The sequence below is a fragment of the Panthera pardus genome, unplaced genomic scaffold (genome assembly GCF_024362965.1).
Source record: "Panthera pardus isolate Hobbes unplaced genomic scaffold, ASM2436296v1 HiC_scaffold_15, whole genome shotgun sequence".
Classification (NCBI taxonomy): domain Eukaryota; kingdom Metazoa; phylum Chordata; class Mammalia; order Carnivora; family Felidae; genus Panthera; species Panthera pardus.
In genome coordinates, this window is record NW_026526710.1 from 789,563 (window position 1) to 811,934 (window position 22,372).

Genomic DNA, 22,372 nt, shown 5'->3' on the forward strand with positions numbered 1-22,372 from the left:
CGACATTCAAAACTCATGTTTTATCTAAAACATTTTAAAACATTAAATTTTATCTAAAACTTCAGCTTGCTGGTTTTCTCTTAAAAGAGCAGAGCATGTGGGAACCTTTGGCCTATATTCTAGCATGGAAATAAACAGCTACAGGCAAGCAGGGGCCATCCCTTCAGAAAGGCACGCTTTTTCCAGTTGGCCACAGACCTTGCACCTCCTCTCTGAATGACTCCGGATGCAATGCAGTCATTTGTTACTTGCTTGGGCCATGGTGTCCTCACAACCTGATTTGCTGGGACAGTCCCAGTTCAGGCCTGTGGTCCTCATTAACAGCACCCCCTATACTCTTAAGTGCCCAGTTTGGGCAGTAAATCATACGGTCACCCTAGGCATAATACACAGTAATACACAAGCCATCCCCAACTGCGTGCTCTCTCTCTCCCCCTCCCCCTCACACACACACACACACACCCACACACACACACAACACACGACCACTGAATTCACACAACCACGTGTCAAGCACAGAACCCTGTTATAAAGTGATTTTATTAAATTGATTTGGACATACTGTAGGTCAAATAATATTTTCCGAAGATAACAATTATGGACTTTAAAGCTCGACATAAAATTAGTAGCTTCAAAAGTGTTAGTCATATCCCCCAGCAACAGCATGATAAAATAATTCAACTATGTAGAAATATAGAACTCTAGGACTAGCTGGAAACTCGGAAATCATTTAGCCTAATGTCCTCATTTCGTGAGAAAACCAGACTCCACGATTAGGCGATTTGCCCAAGCTCACACACCTAATAGTAATAAAGCTAGAAATCAAACTGATTTTTCCTAAAACTAAAATCCTACCGATGATATTTCAGCTGTCTCTCTACCAACTAAAAGTCTAGGCGGCTCTCTAACACCGCAGCCTACCGCGACATGGACAAGGGTAAGACACTACAGTAAATCGTAGTCGAGGGCGTCAGGCCTGGAAGAGGCTTCCCCCGGTGACTCGGCTGGCCCTCTCCTGGGAAAGGAGGACGCACAGGAGGAGGGACTTCCCAAAGGCTGTGAACAGAGCTATCTGGATGAAAATCCAAACAGGGATACATTTACCCCCGAACCCCATCTCTAGCTTCATGGCCCACCCACTAAGTTATGTGCTCCTTTTAAATCTCCTTTATGCCTTGAGGTTTTAGTTACACAAAAACCCCTTCCAGTCAAACAGAAAAACCTAATTCAAATATGAAGAGAAAATCAAGCTTTGTTTCAGTATTTGGACGACTGTTTTGGGTAGTTCATTTCCCAACCTCTTAAGACAGTTGACAGACACTGTGAACCTGCTCACCCATTTCAGAGCTTCAAAGACCCTTAACTTCCCCCAAAGACTTCCTGAGCATAAGGACTACATGTGGGAAATCAATGGAAACAGGAATGAGAAGAGAAACAAAGTTAAAAATTAGGTGCTTTTTGTTCTCGTCATTGGGGACTTTTGGTCTTCTAAACATTCCTTGAGTCCTTCCACATGAGTTTTTAATATCAATCTAGCCACAAAAAAAAAAAAAAAAAAAAAAGAGCAAGAACAAGAAGGAGAAAAGAAAAAAGGGCCTATAAACGTCAGAATACTGAGCAACTCAGCATCTCCCCCCTCCCCGCTGCTCGCTCCGCTCCAGCGCCCGGCCGCCTTCCACTCCACAGACGCAGGCGCGGTGGCGGGGCTGGCCGGCCAGTGCCTCCAGCCTTGCCCGCTCACTCCGATGCCACCCTCAGAAAGGCCTTCCCTGACTGCCGTCTAATGATGCCCCACCCCCACCCACCCCACTCTAAATCATCACCCTAGTTTATTTTCTTCATAGCACTTAATCACTATCTCAAACTACATTATGTATTTGCTTACTTGCGTATCGTCTCCTCCACCAGAAGTAAACTCCATGAGAGTAGGGCCCTTGTCTGTCTTACTCAGTGGTATTCCCAGCACCTAGCACAGTGCCTGGCACATAGGAGGTGTTCAATAAATACTTGTTGAATGAACGAAGAAAGGAAAGGAGAGAGTAACATAGACATTCATGCCTAAAAATGAATGGATACATAATCCTCAGTGAAGGTACTGAGGACTCCTACACATTATTGCCCAAAATTACAGAGACTAAACATTATTCGTGACTCCTCCCACCATCCACTTCTCCTACGGTCTCCCCTAGCTAGTAAGGAGCTCCATGTGTTACAAGAGGAGCCCGAGAGGGCAATTCTGGATGGAGAAAAGTTCTAACTTCGCTTGCTTGCTTCTTCCTATTTACATTCAGCTATTTCCAAAAAAAAAAAAAAAAAAAAAAATTCAAGTTAAAAATATGTGATGAAACCACTAGAAAATTAGGTCTAACATAGAGACACAGTGATTAGCAGAATCCACAAGAATTTTTTTGAAAAGTTCAAGAAAAGTTCAAGGGCATGTATGTCTGCCAATGATTTCTCTGACAGGCCAGTGAATGGAAATTGTGAGTCACCTAAAATCTAAAATGAAATTTAATGCCATCTAGGAAGGGGTGGATATTTATGGGTGTTTTGAGGACACACAGGTAAAGTGGGTTCAGAAATAATGGGATATATGGAAAGATATGTAGGGGCTGAATCAAGTGAGAACCTCAGAAATACCAGAACACTATCTTAGTGGGAGCTGTCCATCTTCAAATGCATTCATTAACCAGTATGTTTGAATCAAGAGAAGGAAGGGCATGAGCTCCCGAAGGGGGAATCACCGGGATAACTTTTAAGTAAAGCATAGACAGAGGGTGACTCAGGAGGCTGGGCAATGATCACGGTTTCCTGTGTAGTATTTCCAAGTACTGAGGCATCATGCCCAAATCCCAGGAAACACACACCCACGACTGGGACCTCACCGCCCGTCTGGGGCAGACACTCAGAGGGATTCCAGATTCAAAGTCAAGTTGTGGAACATACTTGGCATGAATCCAAAAACAAAACAAACAAACAAAAACCAGAAAAACCAACCTCGCATATGCCTCTTCAAAAAGAATGTCCTGCTGGGGCTTGCTGTAAAAATTTCTTGGGTCAATGTAGGTATTTACAGGGTTTCCTTCCTAGTGGCACTTATGGGTTTTAAGAATTTTAACTGTTAGCAAAACACTCTATATAACTGATATTTTGAGATGGTTTCTCTCCTTTGTGTGTACTCTCTGGTGAATGCAGAGGCTGGTGCTCTGACTAAAGGCTTTCCCACACTCATCACATTTAAAAGGTTTCTCCCCAGTGTGCACTCTCTGGTGGATGCAGAGGCTCGAGCTCTGGCTGAAGGCCTTCCCGCACCCACAACATCTATAGGGTTTCTCCCCAGTGTGAACTCTCTGATGGATGCAGAGGCTCGAACTCTGGCTGAAGGCCTTCCCGCACTCATAACATTTATAGGGTTTCTCTCCTGTGTGAACTCTCTGATGCATGCAGAGGCTAGAAGTATGCCTGAAGGCCTTCCCACACTCTTCACATTTAAAGGGTTTCTCGCCCGTGTGGACTCTCTGATGCATGCAAAGATTTGAACTATTACTAAAGCCCCTTCCACACTCACTACAGACATAGGGCTTCTCACCTGTGTGAACTCTCATGTGAATTTGAAGATGTGAGCTCCAATTGAAGGCTTTGCCACACTCATAGCATTTATAGGGCTTCTCCACTGTGTGGATTTTCTTATGTCTGTTAAGTTTTGTTGTAGTACTAAAATCCTTACCGCAATCATCGCACTTATAGACCTTCTCTCCTGTGTGGTCTCTCCAATGAATATGAAGTTCTGATATATGAAAGAAACCCTTATCACACTTATCACATTTATGGGGCTTCTCAGCAGTGTGGATTTTCTGATGCATAAAAAGATCTGCTCTCTCAGAGAAAAATTCCCTACACATGGGGCACTTGTAGATCATTTTTCCTATTTGGTATCGTGATTTAGAGGAGGAAATTTCCTTACGACTACTATAGTTGAAGGATTGCTATTTCATAGAGTCTCTTATTTGGCCATCCTGGCAGTTTATCTCAGGCTTGCTCTATTCGGTAGGGCTATGGTTGGCCTAAGCTTCTCCCTGCCCGTCTTTCTATGGAAGGTTTCTTCCTGCATAGTGCTCCTCACTCAGTATTATTACTGATCATAAAGTGACATTTACTCCCACATGAATTCTGTAACTCATGAACACAGAACTTTCCTTCAGATCCTGAGTTGTCAACATTCCAAGGGGCTCCCAAGGTGCAAACCTCTGCGTTTTTAAGCCCCCGGAATCTTCCTCTTGTAGAACGATCTCGTACTTCCCACTTCTAGAAAAAGGACCGCACAGTGTCCCCTGTGGTGGAGGGTGAGATACTGCGTGTTGATCTCGATCCCCTGTAGCCTCCCCTTGAAGAGTCAGTATGACGTTCTGCCTCCTACACATCAGACAGAAGCCTTCCCAGGAAGCAAGCTCCTTGGGTTCCACGTGTGCCAATCCTTCCTTCTGGGGATTCCCTACATGGGTATCACTCCAGTCTCCTGTAACGAAAACATAAGCAAATATATTGAAAATGCCTCTTTTCCAGCAAATGCTATTGGTTCCATAATTAATGTCATATAAATGTGACACAGTAATACAGACCTTTTTTGATCTCGAGGAAGAAGCTCTCTTATCTTCCAGAGAGATGTATCTCTTAGATTTGCAGGTCTGAAGAAGAGAATTTGTAGATATCATGCTCCTGTTCATAGCCCAAGTATATATAATCCACTTACAACCACTTATTGTAATTATCTAAACATCATCAAGGGAATAGTATTGAAAAAGAAAAGAAATCCTCAGAAGACCTGAATGTGAGAAGCAGCTGTCTTGCATAAAGGAGCAAGAAGGAAAACTATCTCCACTTTGAACTTCAGAAAGGACAATGCTGCTTTAGACCTAAAACATCAGATTTGAGTAGCCTTCTGGCCTACAGGAAGAATAAATATATGACAAAGTGGTATTGAATGCCCTTCCCTTGTTCAATTGTCCTCACTGGTTTCCTGATGTAATTAAAATCCAAACCTTTAAGTGAATACCCAAGGCCCTGCATGACCTTACCTCCAACTCTCCCCCACACCTCGCTGTGCTCTCTATTCCAGTTCGCAACACCCCAAGCTAGTGCCTGAAATGCTTTCTGCCCGACCTTGTGTGGGCCTTGCTGCGTCAGCTGCCCCTCCCTTACCTAAAGAAGGCCCCTTGCTGAGACTCTCTTTTTACCTCTTGTTTGATTCCTTCAAAGCACATATAACTTGTAATTTTCTCACTGTTCCTTGGTTTTTGATAGATCTCCTGTACTAAGATGTAAATGTCATGAGGGAGGAACTGTGTGTGCTGCTCACTGCTACATTCCGGTGAAGGGGAGGTGTGCAATTCATACGTGCTGCATATGCATCTATGGAATATTTCACAACACCCTCTCGTCCCCCAACAGGCATATCTTGCCTCATTCTGGTACAGCAGATAAAGGCACATTTCCCAGTGCCTTATTACCAGTCTTCTGATGACCAACACGGGACAAAATATACAACAAACAGAATGATCGGGAAACAAAGAAAATAGATCCCAAAATATTCTATCTGAACTCTGAACTCCTGTGAGGTGTAGGACCATGTTTTACCAATCTTTTCACCCCCTGTAATCTATAGTCAGTAAGTGACACTTCAATTAATTCATCAAATGAAATCCACAGATCTTCTTGAACGCTTTCAATAATATGCTCCATACAAAGACGGGGCGACGGGCAAATGAAGAGATGTCTTTAACGATAAAATGGCAAGATAAACTGGACTGCTTTTAAGTGGAAGGGTTAGGATTTTGAAGTTGAACTAATTTCAGCAAAAAATATAGCCAACGGCTGGACCAATTAGATATGCATCTACCCTCTGTTCTGTCACACATACTTCCATCCCCAGATATATTGGTAAAAGCAGGAAGCGACTGATGTCCCAGGTTACTCAGTGAGGCAGTACTCGACACGGCAAAACTGCAGACAGCCCAAGGCCTCTGCACAGCCCACCGGTCCAGTGAACTCTAGTTAATCCTCACGATAAAATGCTGCTTGGCTGTTCGAAAAGAGGAACGAGGAAGAACACTATGCACTGAGACAGAGCGGACCCCGGTCATGCTGTTTCACGAACAAAGCAAGACACAGAAGGGTATATATAATACGCTGACTTTCGTGCCAAGCAAGGATGCAAATGCGGATGTGTGTCTGTTTACATTACGTACACAAATTAACAGGGAAGATAACACAAAACCGAAGGTAAGCAGTTATTTGTGGAGACGAAGGAGACAAAGACGAAGTCGAACGCTTCCAAACATACCTTATCCTGTCGTTTCAGCTTTGGAAACATGTTTATATATATTCCAAAAACAAACTAAGTCCACAAAAAGGAAAACAATCCCTAAAATTTTAAACAAAAAGAATGACTTTTCAAGTCGGTAACATCCACGAAGGGCCTCTGAGTGTGCTGTACTCAGAGGGACACGCTCTGTCAGCAAACGAAGCCGCAAAGAAATCAAACTTCTTTCAGTAGTTTGTTAGTTGCAACAACACTGGTGTGTCGTTTACACTGGTGTATAAATTAGGATTATGCAAGTAAGTAATTTTGCGATTGTTGTGAGGAACCAAGATTCAATGTTAAGATAAACCAGATACAAACATAAAACCAAAGTTAAGGAAAAAATTGTACAACATAAAATTTATCAGTTTGAATTCATGTCTTTTCTAGCTTTATCCACCAGAAAGACCTAGAAGCAGTGACAATCAACAGCCAAACACCCTTCTCCTCCAAAAGGCACAGGGATCCCTGGAGGAACAGCTGATTTCAAGGCCACAGCATTTTACAAAATGAGGCTGGGACATCCTGTTATGCCAGAAAGCAAGAGACTCATGCCAAAGGAACAGCAATGCCAATTTATGAAGAGACTCCCACTGGCCAAAAATGGGACAACTGAGCATCCACAAAGGAATAATGAATGCAATCTACTGAAACAAATTAAATATACAAAAGGTCACAAGTTTACACTGATTTCAGGGGTGGGGAACGGGAGTGGCGGGGAGCAGAGAGACACACACAGGGACAGACAGGCAGAGAGACAGAGATTCAAGGCACTGAGCAAAACTGGAAGTAACTAGGGCACCAACTTTTCACCCTAAAAACTGGCAATTAAAAGGAAAGAACTGTGCGTCCATCCTATCTTTCCTCTGTGAACTATCTTTTGAGGTCATGTGACAACCCAGCTAGGAAACGCATAACCCTAATGAAATACCTGACCATGACCAGAAACTTGACATTGCGAGGATCGGGCTGTCATCACCTAAACCCACTCGTCAATCTTAGCACCACTCAAAGAGGAGCAACCAGACGTGTGTGTACCCCTGCATGTGACTGACAGGAAACACAGGAAACACACAGCATCACTTCGAAACATTCTTGCTGAAAGATTGAACTGGTACGTAACCCAGCCTTTACACATCATTTTTATACAAAGGTACGAGAAGAAATGGCAGAGAGCAAGCAGAAAAATACCAAAATAGGAGCCAGTCCCCAGGACGGCTGCCCACTGTTCCAGCAAGTACATGCCCTGGAAATGGGGAGCGGTGGGGGCCTCAACAGACACAAGGCCTAACAATGCAATGTAATAGGAGGACCTTCTCTGGAATCGGATTCAAATGAACCAGCTGCTGAAAGGAGACAACGAAGGAGACATGATGAGGGATGGGGTATCAGATTATACAAGGAACACGGCCAACTGTGTTAGGTGTCTTACTGCCCCTATAGTCGTGCAAATGGCAGTGTTTTCAAAGATGTACAGTGGAGCTTGCAGGAATGTAGTGACATGATGTCGGAGAGGAGTCTTCAAATGCTTCAGCAAACAAACAAACAAAAAAAGACAGTAAAAAAGGACAGATAATTGGGGCGTCTGGGTGGCTGAGTCGGTTAAGCGTCCGCCTTCGACTCAGGTCACGATCTCACAGTTCGTGAGTTCGAGCCCCGTGTCGCGCTCTGTGCTGACAGCTCCGAGCCTGGAGCCGGCTTCGGATTCTGTGTCTCCCTCTCTCTCTGCCCCTCCCCTGCTCACACTCTGTCTCTCTTAAAAATAAACATTAAAGGGGCGCCTGGGTGGCTCAGTCGGTTAAGCGTCCGGCTTCGGCTCAGGTCATGATCTCGCGGTCTGTGAGTTCGAGCCCCGCCTCGGGCTCTGTGCTGACAGCTCAGAGCCTGGAGCCGGTTTCGGATTCTGTGTCTCCCTCTCTCTCTGCCCCTCCCCTACTCACGCTCTGTCTCTCAAAAATAAAAATGTTATAAAAAAAAAAAAAAAAAGGATAAGGCATACGTGGCAAAATCACTGTAACTGTTGAATCTAGGTCATGGATACATGATGATGGATAAATGATAAGTACAATGCTATTCCCGTGTATTTGAAAATTTTTATGACAAAAAATCAGTGAATGCAGAGAAGACATTCTTTTCCTGCTCCTGCTGCAGCAACAAACCAATCCCAGAACCAGAAACAACTAAAATATGATCCCCCGAATAGCTGACTTCCCCAACCAACCCTGACCATGAGAAAATGTGCGTAGTGCCGCACGTACCCCGAGAGAGAGGCGTCCGTGGCTTCAGGGCAGGAAGACAAAGGCACACTGCCACACCCTGCCCTCTGCCCCTCACCGGCTGGCCTGGACACCGTGTGGCTCTCCTCACTTGGGAACAGAAGCAGTGAGGGTCGGGACGCCCGTCGGAACTAACTGCTCAGAAGGCGGAATCTCCACACCAAAGCTCAGGCACATGAAATTCCTGCCTGAACGCCACCAGAGTTTCCCTCGAGGAGGAATCAGCCACCCCTCTCTCCAGGCAGAAATGCTTAGACATACCTGCAAGTCTTACCACGTGGGGCGGGGGCAGGGCTAGCTACATTCTTTAGGAAAAAGAGAAAAAAAGATAGAGCAAGAAGAACTCCAGCCAATCTTCCATGTGACGAACCAACGAACAGAAGGACAAACGACACAAAAAGCCTCCCCGCCATAAACTTTCCTAACCACCCCCTGCCCCACTGCATCTGTACACACAAAGGAGACTAGAAAGCAAGATAGCAAATACGAGCTAAAAAAATCCTACAGATCCCAAATCACATGCTCCCAAGATTCTCTCACTTAAGACACGTCTCCTATCCAACGTCCCGTCCCGTAAGAGCGCTGAAGGGGACAGCCGACAGGACTGCGGGACCACCTTTCCGACCCCAGGAGGAAGGAGCCTTGCCCTGAGGTCACCTGACACTGCCCAGGGCAACGTTCAGTCTCTCCACATGAGACCTCAGGAGCGCCCCCAGCAGTCTGGGGGTTCAACCTACAGTGGGCAAGAACTGCTCAAACAGGAAGTTAGAGTTCAGCTGAGAACTGAGAGAAAAACTGCTTAAATTTAGCCCATGTGCCCCCAACCCCCACCTTCCGTGAAAAAGGGCCCTCCCTCTATCCACCGAAATCTCTGCCTCATCTAAACATTGTGACACCAAGCAACACCCAAATCAGCACTGACCTCTCAGTACCGCTAAAAATGAGGGATCGGCAAGCCGACACCCGATGCTTGAGACGCCAGAGGTTAAAAAGGAGTCTCTGGGTGCTGGCCCGGGAAGGGCCACCCGGAGGTGGAGGCGCGGGATTCACAGCTAGGAGATCAGGGCGATGGCCCCTCTGAGGGCTGCTCAGGACAAGCACTCTCCATCCCAGACCAAGAGGCAATGCTAAAACTCCACCACAGTCTGGAAGCTGTGGAAGACACACTGGGCCCCCGCCCTGGCCTTCATTTCCCTTGCAGGCAGACGCGCTCGTTGGGGAAGGGGCCCCCTCTGGTCACACCTGCAGGGGGCAAACGTCAGGAGTCCGAACAGAGCAAGGACACCGATTTCCCTCCAAAACTTGAGCCAGAGTCTGATGCAGAACGTACACGTAAGAGCCTCTCGACCCTAGAAGGTGCTCAGGATGCTGTGCTAGGAGGCGTGGATGTGGGTTTTGAAAACCCGATTAAACACACTTTTGCATGTACTTTTTACATATATTGCTCTTTTACACGGCCAACCAAAAAATACGAGTTTGCCTGGGAAAAAAGTACACTAGCTTTTCACGAATTTCTTGTTTCAATGATTCTACAGTTGCAAACCGGGAACTCGGAGCAGAAGGACCCTGTCTTCACAGGGCAGGTGCTGGAGAACAGAGATGCCGAGGAGTACGACACGTGGAGAGACGGCATCCCACGGGGGCCCGCTGCGCTGGGACGACGGAGGTATCAGAAGAACGCCAACCACGGAGGGGGAGGTCGGGAAACTGTGACCGGTGTTCCAGAAAGCTGGATCACACTCAGTATAATCCAGACATAAGATCAAGACCAATCACCCTGATTCAGCAGGGGAGAAAAATCCAGTTACACTCCTACAGGAATAAGAAGCCAAACGCCTCGACATCAGACTTCGCGCACAGGCTGTGAAGCCAGATGCCGCGAAACGCTTCGCGGCGCGATTCTGACGGAGATGGACCGTGACACAGGAAGTACAAAGGCACCCGTCCCAGGACCGGCACCACTGACAGGGAAGAGAAAACCACTGCAGAGCCACTGAATCCTCCCAGCCAGACCTGTGAAGAAACAGGCTTGCGGAAGGGCATGCCACTGGACACAAGACCACACCTAGGGAGACCGGGGACCATGTCTTGTGGGCACCGACGATAGACGACAGGTGGGGGCTGCTGAGGGAGAAGAAGGTTTGGTGTAGGGACAGGACAGTAATGCCTTTCAAAAGACTGGGGATAGAAGATGCAGGGCAGATGCTGTGTGAACAAAGTCCCACCAAAGGCATGAAAGGGATTTAGAAGTGTGTTTCCACTTAGTCTTAGAACACCAGGCGAGTAAATCACCTAACGTGATTTTGCACCTATTTCCTTTGAAAATAATCAGGATGATGCAGGTGTACCGGCCTATCACAAAAAGACACTTTGTATGCTATCAGTCAGCCATGATGTAAAAGAGCATGCTTTGGAGGCTCAAGGACACACATGTGTAGGACGTACTTTCTTCCTTTCTGAAATGCAGGCTGCGCAAGCGCTCACGTCGTCAGTAAGATGCCGATACGCACGTGAACCTGGAGTCGCCCGCAGAACCTGACTCAGTGGAGGAACTGGCTTCTCATGCGAACAAAGACGCAAAGGAGTACATGAAGCAAGAATAGCGACATAGGACGATAGGTTTTGAACCTGGATGAAGGGTACACAGAAGTACATTTTGTTACTTCCTCTACTTTTGAGCTCATCTGAAATTTTCCGTAACAGAAAGAAAAGCAGTAAGCCTCTGCCCAGGAGATCCCTGTAGCGAAGGTGGAAAGAGATTCAGGAGAAAGATACGCACCGGCAACCAGCACTCTGAATCACAGAGCTAAAGAAACTTTGCCTGCACGGGCATCACAGAGCCAGGCAAACTCGGGCACATCACTACACGCATGGGGACCGAGGACACAAATGCGGTGACGGCAGCTGACGTGTCTTCAGTGAAACCCTATCACGTGACCACAACACCCTGCCCTTCCAGCTTTCTGACTCTGCTAATCTGACGGAACCTTTCCTTTGTTCCCACAGGACCTCCGGTCCGCTTTTAATCGTTTTCTGTCCCGCTAACGAGACCCCGTCTGCCTTTTTCTCCCACTTCCTTTCCTGGCGCAGACTCTGCAGCCCCACCCCTCTCACCGGCCACCCTCCTCCTCCATCACGGTTCCGAGGCCGGACCTCGTCTCTGTCATCACCAGTAACCGCACCGTCTCCCAAGTGTGTTCAACAGCAAGCCACCCTCTGGCCGCCTGGTGCTTCGCCCCCCGCCGGCTCCGACTCCAGCAGTCTTTCGCCCGCAGACTCACCAGCAATAACCTTTCCTCTTCTCCCGTCACCCGCTCACTCCACTTCCGTCCATCAGGAGAACGCCTCTTCCTCGCTCACCGTTAACTCTCGTCACCTTCTCCCTGTCACACCATTTTAATAACACCCCGACCTTACTTAAATCCAACTCTCCGCCTCTCCATACGGGCACCCAAAGCAGCCGAATGACGCCAGGCTTTCCTGAATTCACGACGACAAACCTCGGGTGGGCGCCAGGCCTCCACAGATTCTTCTGAAAGCCTTCAGTACACGCTTTCCAGGATTTTCAGTTGCCGCTTTGCAGTCACGACGGCAACGTCCCCAGTGTCCTCCTCTCTCCTCGAATCTCCTGGATCCCCTCCACCTCCCTCTCTCGGGGCTGGTAACCTGCCAAGGTAACGTATTGAGAAAACAGGAACAACGTGACGACAGCGTCCTCACTCTCCCGCGGGCCGCACCTACACCTGTGCGCTCTGCCGCCTCCCTCCTCCTTCCTGCTCCTCACGGGCCAGTCCTGCCACGTGTGCCCCGTCAGCACTTCCGAGGCCTCCTCAAAATCAAATCCTGCGATGACTCTCCGTGTCATCAACAGTCCTGTCCCACCTGCTGGCCCGTCCCATACAAACATGTTCTCCGCCCCTCCTTCCTCAAACAGACTTCTGTGGATCGCACAGCCCCGCCCCACCTATCCGCCCAAACACCTGCTCTCCGGCACAGCAAAACTCCGCGAGAGCTTCGTGCGTCGCATTCTCTCCGCCGGGCGTCTGTCTCTACCCTCGCTGAAAACCACTCTTATCCAGGCCGTTGGGACCTTCACACCGCCAAACCCCACGGGCACTGTCCTCGTCCACCAGACGGGACCGTACGACACACCTCCTGTCCGTGGCCTGCACTAAGGTCCCCTCCTTGCCAGCCGCCCTGCTCCCTCATGAGCCACTCCGTGTCTCCTTTGCTGGACACCCCTCTTCTGCTGGACTTCTAAATGTTGGGGTGCCTCGGGGCTCCGACGGGGGCCCCCCTTCTTTTCCAGATCTATAGCCTCTCTGCAAGTAATCTCACCCAGCCAGGCACATGGCCTAAGATACCATCCTGATGCCGAGTCCCAAGTCTTAGCTCCAGCCCGGGACTACACCGCAGAAAGCGTCCCCAAGCCCAAGCCCAAGCCCAAGCTCCCTCCTGACTCTTCCGTCCAAGAAGCATCCACGCAGGGAGCCCGCCTGACTTCCTCTTCGCCAAACCTGCCTCCCTCCGTGACTTCTGTCTACCTGCCCAGCCTGTCCCCGCAGCCACGACAACCACCCGGGCCAGGCTCAGATGAAGCCCCTAGCCGCTCAATCCGCCACCTCTCGGCTTCGCTCCTGCGCCTCCGCAAGGCGTCAACCCAACCTTTTAAGAACGTAAATAAGATCGTGCCACGCCCCTGCTTCGACCTTAACCCTCCACTGCTCTTTAAAACGCATGCTCCTTTCACCGGGGCACGCGGGGGACACCCAGTCTCACCACCACATCCTCTTGCACACCACACACCACCTCACTCGTCCCCTTTCCAGTCTTCAGACTCACCAAGCCTGATCCCCCTCAGCACCTCAAACACTCCCCTGCCCACGCGTCTCCCTGATCCCCCGCGAGCTGGCATCTTCTCAGCAGTGAGAGCGTCGGCGGGGTCTTCTCAGAGGGCGGCTCCATTAACCAGTTTAGACTGATTCGCCTCCTACCCTGCGGCACATCATTCTGCTGGGTTTTCTCACTTTCCCTCATGGACACCGCCCGAGTTAGCCCGAGTTACTCTGTGTACGTAGGGATGCATTTCCTTGTTTGCTGTCTTCCCCTCCCTGCCTCTTAAATGCCAGCTCCAACCAGCAAGAACAGCAGAGAACCAGTGAATTTAGAGGACATCTAAGACTCCTCCGTCTCTGTCTTCCACAGGTCACCAAGCAACAGATGTTTACTGAGCGTGTGTGCCCTCAACACAAACACACCTAGTCTCTCCCTGTGAGGAAATGACCATCTAATGGGGAAACAGACATCGTCGAAGATGTCCACCAGAAACGTAAAACCCAAACCATGCTAAGTGCTACGAAGCAGCCCTGGGTGGCGCTCGGGGAGCCCATGACTCCGAGGGCAGTGGGGCCGACCTGGTCAGGAGGGTCGGGGAAGACTGCCCTGAAGAAGCAAGAGTTGGAGCTCAGATCTACAGGAGACACTCAACCTGAAGGCGCAGCATCCGCAACAGACCATGGGAGGGAGCAAGGCATCTAGGAGAGAAAAGGGGCCCAGAGGGGACACTGTGCATGGTGAGAAAGGGGAGATGGCGCTGAAGTCGTGGGGCTCGATCTTTACTCTAAGGGCAACGGAAAGCCGCTGAAGTGGTAGTTAGTTTTTGTATATTTTAAAGTGGGAACATCGCTTGCAGTTTAAAAAAAACTTTTTTTTTACATTTATTTATTTTTGAGAGACAGAGTGGGACAGAGTGCGAGCAGGGGAGGGGTAGAGAGAGGAGGAGACACGGAATCCCAAGCAGGCTCCAGGCTCCGAACTGTCAGCACAGAGCCCAACACGGGGCTCGAAGCCATGAACCGTGAGATCGTGACCCGAGCCCAAGTCAGATGCTCAACCGACTGAGCCACCCAGGCGCCCCCATCACTTGCATTTTTAAATAGACAACTGTGACTAAAGTAGAGTCAACAGGTGAGAGGAAGCAGGAGAACAGGAGAACCCGGGGGGCCAACATGTCAGAGGTCACCTTGGGAGGCTGGGTTACAAAGAATGGTGACCTGCACCAAAGCAGCGGCGGAGATAAAAGGAAGTGGATGTTTTTAAGACATACTTAGCATAGAAAAATCAGGCGGCTTGGTGGACGGAACAAACGCGTGAGGGAAGAAGAGATGCCCAGGACGACCGCTCCGTTTTCTGTGTAAACAACCAGGTGGAGGTGGAGCCATTCATTAAGACCGGAAACTCTAAGAAAACCTAGGTTTGGAGATGAAGAACAGGACTCCGATTTTTGACATTTGTAAAATATCGAAAAGTAGATGTTGGGGACAGTAGCTGCATGAAAGAAACTGGCACTCAGAGAAGGTGGCAGCACTTGATTAGATACAAATTTGTGAACCACGAACACCGAAGCAGGGGCCAGAGTGAGGTCACCTGGGGAGAAGTGGAGCACCCGCCAACATTAAGAGGACATCCTGCACGTCTCCATCCACACGGAGTTCAACACAGGCAAAGTTAATCTATGCCGTCAGGAACAGAGAGGGCAGAGGAGCTCCACGTGGAAAGGAGCAGAGGGGCCCGGGGGTCCCGGCCACACGGCCGCCCAGGCCGGTCTCTGGTTTACACAGGTGTGTTTACGTCAGGGCTGTGAACGCTCGTCAAGCTGTCCCTTACAGTTGGGGGCTGTCTGTAGTGACGCTTCCAGGAAAAGTTAGGGAAAGAAACAGAAATGGGAAGAATTCCACTCAAAGGGATAGGCAAAATATGGGAGAAAAGACATCCTGGAAAGGCCCACGGTGACCCAGAAAGGCAGCCTGAGAGGGGGAGGCCAGCCACCCGCTGTAGCAGAGGGAGGCAGCAAGACGGGGGAGAGGGTGGGAAGCTGCCAGGTCCCGGCCGGCAGGAAGCAAGGTCATGCGCAGAGGAGGGGAGGGCAGGGCAGGTGGGGGGCTGGAGGGCTTGGGGTTGCACAAGACGATCTGAAGCGGCTGTGTGGAGCGAGCAGAGGGAACACGGGAGGGGCCCGTCCCTCGGGCGCGGCGTGAAGGCCAACAGGCGGGTGTCCGCGGGACTGGGGTTTTGCCAGACGGGGACGGTCAGAGGGCAAAGTGGCTGTCCACCCGGAAGAGACCGTCACCTCTCCCAATACAAACTTCGGCCTTTGTGCGTTGACAGGGAAGATCGTGACCCACGTTCCCGTGTCAACAACTTCGCCTGAGCCTTGAAGGCTGCCGGAGTACCTGGCAACCCACGGCCTCCGGCCCACCTCGCCCTCACCTCCGGCACAGGCTCCCGAGCCCCCCCGTTTCTCAAGGCAACAGAGGGCCTTGAGTCGGAGCGCTCCGTCCTCTCCCGCCAGCACACCTCACACACCCACACTGCACACTTGTGGCTCGTCCGTCCCCCGTCCCCGCGGGGCCCGCTCACGGCGCATCGCTACCGTTGCTCTCTGGACGCCCTTTTTTGTTTTTTCATCTCGAACGTATTCTCTGAGATTCAGAGTGCTGGCTCAGGAAATCTAGTCATTTAAAAATAACTCCGTAATTACTCTGTCATAAGGTCAAGTGAAAATTACCTCTTTTCTGGTTTTTGAGAAAATAGAATTACCCAAACGACATAGAAATACAGAAAGTACTACAGGTCTTTCTACAGTTTTATGGCTGCAAGACTTCCTACAAAGCATTAAATATAAATAATCCTACTTTCTGGTAGCTGACTCTAATTTGTCAGTTAAATCTATTTCAGCAGAGACCAACCTAACTTCCTATCTAGAACCGGATCTGTCAGACCATGTGGGTTATAGTTTTTTCACTGCGAGGGACCAGGGCACACTTTGTGGGAAGGATAAAAACAAGAATGGGCAAGAAGGTATGTCTATGCTTCCACGCTCAGCCCAAAATAAGCACCGCTAACTGCAATGGGTTGAAGTAGCCACGTGGTTCATCTTCCTCCCATGTCTACGGAGCAGACAACTGCGTCAGGAGGTCTGCAGAAGACTCAACAGAGGTGAGCACGAGCCCAGGTGATGAGGCGCCAGACTAGTACGCGTGAAATCCAAAGCAACTTCTAGGTCCCTTAATTACCGGGAAGTGTTTTATAAGAAGAGCCTCACGTTCCCAGTTCCCTATTACGTTCTGGCTCATTCCACGTTGAGTATCCTCTGCATAGACGACTGCCCCGCCACCCAGAAGCGGGCCCAGAAGACGCGTGCTGACGCAGCCACCCTGGACGCCGAACCTCTAGACGCAGGCTCAGAGCGTGCATGTGCTCAGGCATACGCTCTACAAACATGTATCTTGCCCCCGGTATTTGTCGGGCACTGGGCTGAGCGCCAGGGGATCCTATGATGAACAGAATAGCCATGGTTTCTGCATTCGTGCAGTTTCCGGTCTAGGAGGGGAAGGGGACAGGTCCAGCGTCGCACGACCAGGGCCATCACAGAGGCTCACACCTGCAGACACAGCTGCCTGAACAAGGGGCCTCCTAACGAGTCTCAGCATGACCAGGAAGACTCCAGGAGACTCTCCCTCTAAACGGAAATCCAAAGGACAAACTGAGTTAGCCGCAAAGAGCAGGAGGGCAGAGGGTCCCAGCCTAGGGAACGGCTGGTGTCTAGAGATATTCAGGATGACAAACCTCAAGAAGAAGTGGAAGTTCAGCACGTAGAAGGAGAAGACAGGGCAAAAGCAGGAGTCACGCATCAACAGGGTCTTGCAAGCCACAGGAACACTTTAAGTGCTAAGGACTTTTTTTTTTTTAGGACTGATTCTTCAGAAAACATAACCTTCACAGTGGCAAGACCCCTGTGCAGTAGTGGTCTTCCCGGAAAGCTAGAACTCGATCTTAAGAAAAACAGGAAGGCGGGAGACCACCAAAGTTCCTAAGAGTGAAAGAAGGATGGGGTCTGTGCACAGACAGGAGGTGAAGTACGGTAAAGACCCCAGTGGGGGTTGAGACACCGAGTTCCACGAGGACATCAGCGCCTGAGTGGGCTGCTGTGCAGCTGCATTTCTAGTAGGAAGCGAATGTGGCCTCAGCACTCCTCCTGGAAATGCCGTTCAGTTTCTGGAACAGGGAACACTGTCTTCCAACGTGGGTTCCAACAATCATGTAAAGATTCACTTGAAGTCTTCACTGCACTCAACACATCTTCTGCCTCAGAAGCCCACACTGTCAGAATCTCCCTTCCACTGCAACCCAATCAAAACTCAACAGCTAAATCCCCATCTTCTAATTGCGGCACCAAGTGCCGACATTCATTCCAGCACGAACTCATCAATGTCAGCTTGGGACAGCCAGAGCTTTGCAGGAGAAAGTGTACTAGGCTGAATACGGTCTCCCAAAAATCCTCGTCCACTTGCAAACTCAGGGCGTGACCTTATTTGGAAATATGGCCTTCGCAGATGTAATTACTTGAGATGAGGTCACACTGGATCACGGTGGGCCCTGAGTCCAATGACTGGTGTCTTTATAATAGAAAGGAAAGGGAAATTCAGACAGACACGTGCACGCAAGGGCTAGAAAGTAGCGTGGAGATGGGGGCAGAGATTAGAGAGATGTGTCCACAAGCCAAGCAATGCCAAAGACGGTTGGCAATCGCCAGAAGCTAGAAGACACAAGCGATTCTTCCCTAGAGCTCTCAGAGGGAGTACGACCCTGCTGCCACCTTGATTGCAGACTTCTGGCTTCCACAATAGAATAAATTTCTGTTGTTTAAGCCACCCCGTTTGTGGCACACTGTCACAGCCACAGGAAGCTGCAGCCTAGGAAACCGCTAGCTCTGGAAACTAACAAGAGAAGGACACGGAATGCTTTCAGTAACATGGCCCCCTCTACTGATCTCTTCAGGCCCCACCTACAATACACACAATAGACATTTATTTATTCTTTTGGGGTGCTGAATGGCACGTGCTTATTTCACACGGATCCAAGCCCTTTCCACTCTGTAAAAACCTGAGCCATTTCACTTTTGCTCACTTAAGAATAAAAGTTGCATATCTCATTTACATTCTTTTACTCGAGAGATTATATTTCATAGAAAGATCTTAATTTTTCCTTTCCTTTCCAACAGTTCCCTCTTTGCTTCAACTTCCAAAGGAAATAAATCCATAAATGGTATATACAGTCTTCGCCTCCCACCAAAAGTCCCTCACACAAACCCACACACACTCCCACTCCCATTCCCTCTCGCAACGCACGCATACGCATCCACACACGCGCGCGCGCGCGCGCACACACACACACACACACACACACACACACACACCCCTGGTGGGAGCGGTGGTGAAGGAAGAGTGAGCACAGGTTACATGGTAGACCAACCAGAGTTTAAATTTAGCCTGTATCTATTGTGAGCTTTGTGGCCTCAAGAAGAGCTTTAAGCCTTTCTTAGCTCTACCAAATTACAGTTTTGTGTATGATAGGAAAGAATAATTCTCAGAATAAAATGTTAAGGCTCAAAATCAAAGGGAAGTGGGCAGGGATGGAAAAGAATGCCCCATCTGGAAATAAAATAAAATTTAGTCATGAAAGACTTTATATTTGAAGCATAGCTTCTGCCCCGGCCAACGGGTCGCAGGAACCTCTCCTCAGTGCCTGGCCGGCGAGAGAACAAGGCTCATTCCTGCACAACCAAGACAAAGCCTGCCTGTCCGCACGCCACGGAGTGCAACAGTCTGGGGTGCCACACATTAAGTGCACACAAGACTCCGTCCACTTGGCCACGCCACTTCCCTTCCCACCGCAACTACGATTTCGACATGTCCCTAAATCAACATAAACCCTGTCAAGGAATCACCCGGTAGACAAGCCTTAATACCATGTGGCCTCTAGGGGGCCGAGAGCATGAAAGAGCTTCGGTCTAACCCTGAAGGCTTGATCACCAGAAAATATTCTAAAAGGAAAAAAGATTCCACTCTTCCTCTGCATACATCAAAACCCGTAAAAACCTACCATCAACAGCAATTTGTTCCTGCGGGCATTCTACCTCTGAGGTCTCGAATCACCAAGCACCTCAGCTCCCCGCGTCCACACGCGTCCTCCCCGACTTCCACCAATCCTTACAATGCTCGGCCCACGTAAAGCCACCTCTTACCCCAAGAAGCAGCAGTTTCTGCCAACTTGTGTTATATTGCAAAATACACAATTTGCAGCTTTTCCACTTACTGTCGGACTTTAAGCAAGTTATCTAAGCCTCAGATTCAATTTCCTCAAATGTGAAAGAGAAATGACACGTACACTTATATTTCTATCTCTTAGGGTTGTTACGAAAATGAAACAAGACGATGCACGAGCCAGGGCTCAACATCTTTTCTCTTTCCTCAATCTGCCCGCCTGCTGAACGCGCAGGGTTTGCACCGCTAACTGGGAGCAGCTCCAGGAACCTGCGGGCAACAGCAGTAACTTCATACCTCCCAGCTGCCGCTCCCTTTCCAGACTGCACCGTTGCCGCCTCTCCCTCCTAAGTGGCACTAAAGCCGGGTGCTGCATCCTTCCAGTGCGAAAGCCCGGTCCCCAGGGACTCCCCATCGCTCTTCGGTAGTCACAGGCAAGGAGCAGACCTGAGCTCGCCCAAGACTTTCTCTCCTAGCGCTCTGAGGAGTAATGAGTGGAGGTCTTCCACATGGCCCGCTGACGGTGCCCGGAACAGATGTTCAAGTAGCTTCCACCCTCGTGACCCTCTAGGGCCACCGGGCTCCTCCACCTGGCCTTCAATTCTGTAATCCCTTCTTACCTTAAATGAGCCAGAGCCCTTCTCTGCTGCCGATTAACAAGCAACCCTAACCGACAACGGGTTTCAAATAGCCACGAGCAATCTGCACTCGCCTCAGTTCTCCCTCTCCAAAGCTTGAAGTGACTGGGATCCACATGTAGTAAGGGTATGTGGAAAAGGAAAATTGGCTCCAGAAGCCCGATTTCAAAAAGGGATCCACAGACCAGCACTGTAGGCCTCACCTGGGAGCTGACCAGAAATGCAGAATCTCAGGCCCAACCCCAGACCTACTTAGTCAGAAACTGCATTTTAGCAAGATCCCCAGGGAGTCTTACCTACCCCCGGGGCCCCTAACATGCAGCAAACCTTGTGAAGCACCAATCCAGAGGATAAATGTGGTTCTTCACAAATGCCTGACCAAGGTCTCATCCTTAACATGAAAACATTCTCTATAAACTATAAAAAAAAAACCCAAAACACTCTACTTGACTTCTAACTCTCCCCAACACAGGCTGGGGCTCGGCAGTATTACACAGTAGTTAAACACAGGGTGGGCCCACAGGTCGCTGCTCAAATCCTATTCCTATCACTACCAGTGTGGCCTCAGACCATTTCCTAATCTACCTGAACACCAGCTACCTGTCTGTAAAATGGGTCTGTACCACCCACCTATCTGGATCACCGGATACTCTTCATTTCCCTGGTAATGCTCCCAAGTAAAATAGTTCCTAATTACATGAGCTCAGCACCCTCTGATTTAGATCCTTGCTCCCAACATGCTTCTCACAATTTGTAATTATCATCTGTTGATTAATATCCATGTAGACAGGAGCTCCACGAAGGCAGGAACCGGGTCCATTTTGCTCACCAAGTGACTAGCATATAGCATTATGCTAGTCTCACAGGACACAGCCAAATGTCGGTTGAGGAATAAATAATCCAGACGGATGGCCTATTAAAAGGTTTCAGGTTTTATTCAGACCATTTCTTGCGTTGGGGAAAATGCTCAGAATAAATATTGGCCACAGAATGAGAAAGAAATCCTTTTCTCTAAAGACTCCTCTTTTACCTAATTTCCTAGCTCAGAATAAGCTGGATGTGCCGTGGTATCCACCTCTTTCCTTCTTTTTTCTTTTTTCCCTACCCGTGCTCTCCTTCCTCCCACCCACAGAAATTTTAAAAGTATGCTCTACATTATGTTTAACCACACACGTCCTTCACATGGCTTCCTTACTCACACCAGGTGTGAGGCTCCCCATACAACATGCTAAGTGCCTAACATCTGGCCTGGTTCATCTTAAACAAAACTGTCCTCTAGCAAGGGGCATGAAGTCAAACACCTTCAAGGGTCAGGCCGGTAATATAAAAGTGGGCAGCTGTCTGGTTTGAGACATCAGGGACTAGTGGGCCCTTCCTGGCTACTCTCCCTGAAAGGTATTCCATTCCTACAAATCAGACATTGACAGGCTGAAATAAGTCCAACAGCCACAAGTCCCTTGCAAAAACAAAAAGCAAAAAACCTAACTTGTGAGGAGATCCTGAACAATTTGCCCAAACTCTTAGAAAAAGTAATTTCAGTTCTTTCCAGTTATTGTCTTCGAACAGTTCTGAACTTAAAATATGATCTGAAGACTCTTGGGGGTTCCAAAACCCGTACAAAACAAGATCAAAATGATTTTCAGAATAACACTAAGACACTGTTTGCTTTTTTCACTGTGTTGAGATTTGCACTGAGGATCAAAAGCACTCGCTGGTAAAACTGTGGATTCCTCAGGCACCTCCTATGAAATCCTAAGGCAGAGACACCAAACAGTGCCAGTAGTCGATTGCATTCTTCACCTCCATGCACCAAGAGTTATGAATTTTTTTTTCACTTAAGAATACCTTTGAAAAAGCAATAAAAATTATTTTATTAAATCTAGACCTATTGATTATACTTAAATATATTATTAGCTTTATTACACCTGCATTAAATATATACAAACATATTTCTAAATTCTCTATTTTTCATATTCCACGTTTAAAATGGGAAGT

The 22,372-nt window shown here is 48.7% G+C and overlaps 1 non-coding gene across 2 annotated transcripts in view; it reads right to left on the bottom strand.

Moving 5' to 3' along the window:
- Positions 1 to 522: 522 nt before the first annotated feature.
- The window catches only part of LOC109277754 (uncharacterized), a 44,519-nt gene continuing 22,669 nt past the window's right edge, over positions 523 to 22,372 (bottom strand). For both annotated transcript variants that reach the window (XR_008422093.1, XR_008422092.1), the window contains 2 exons: positions 4,620 to 4,685; positions 523 to 4,516 (listed from right to left, as the gene is read on the bottom strand). This is a non-coding gene — a transcript (uncharacterized LOC109277754). The remainder of the gene's footprint in view (positions 4,517 to 4,619; positions 4,686 to 22,372) is intronic.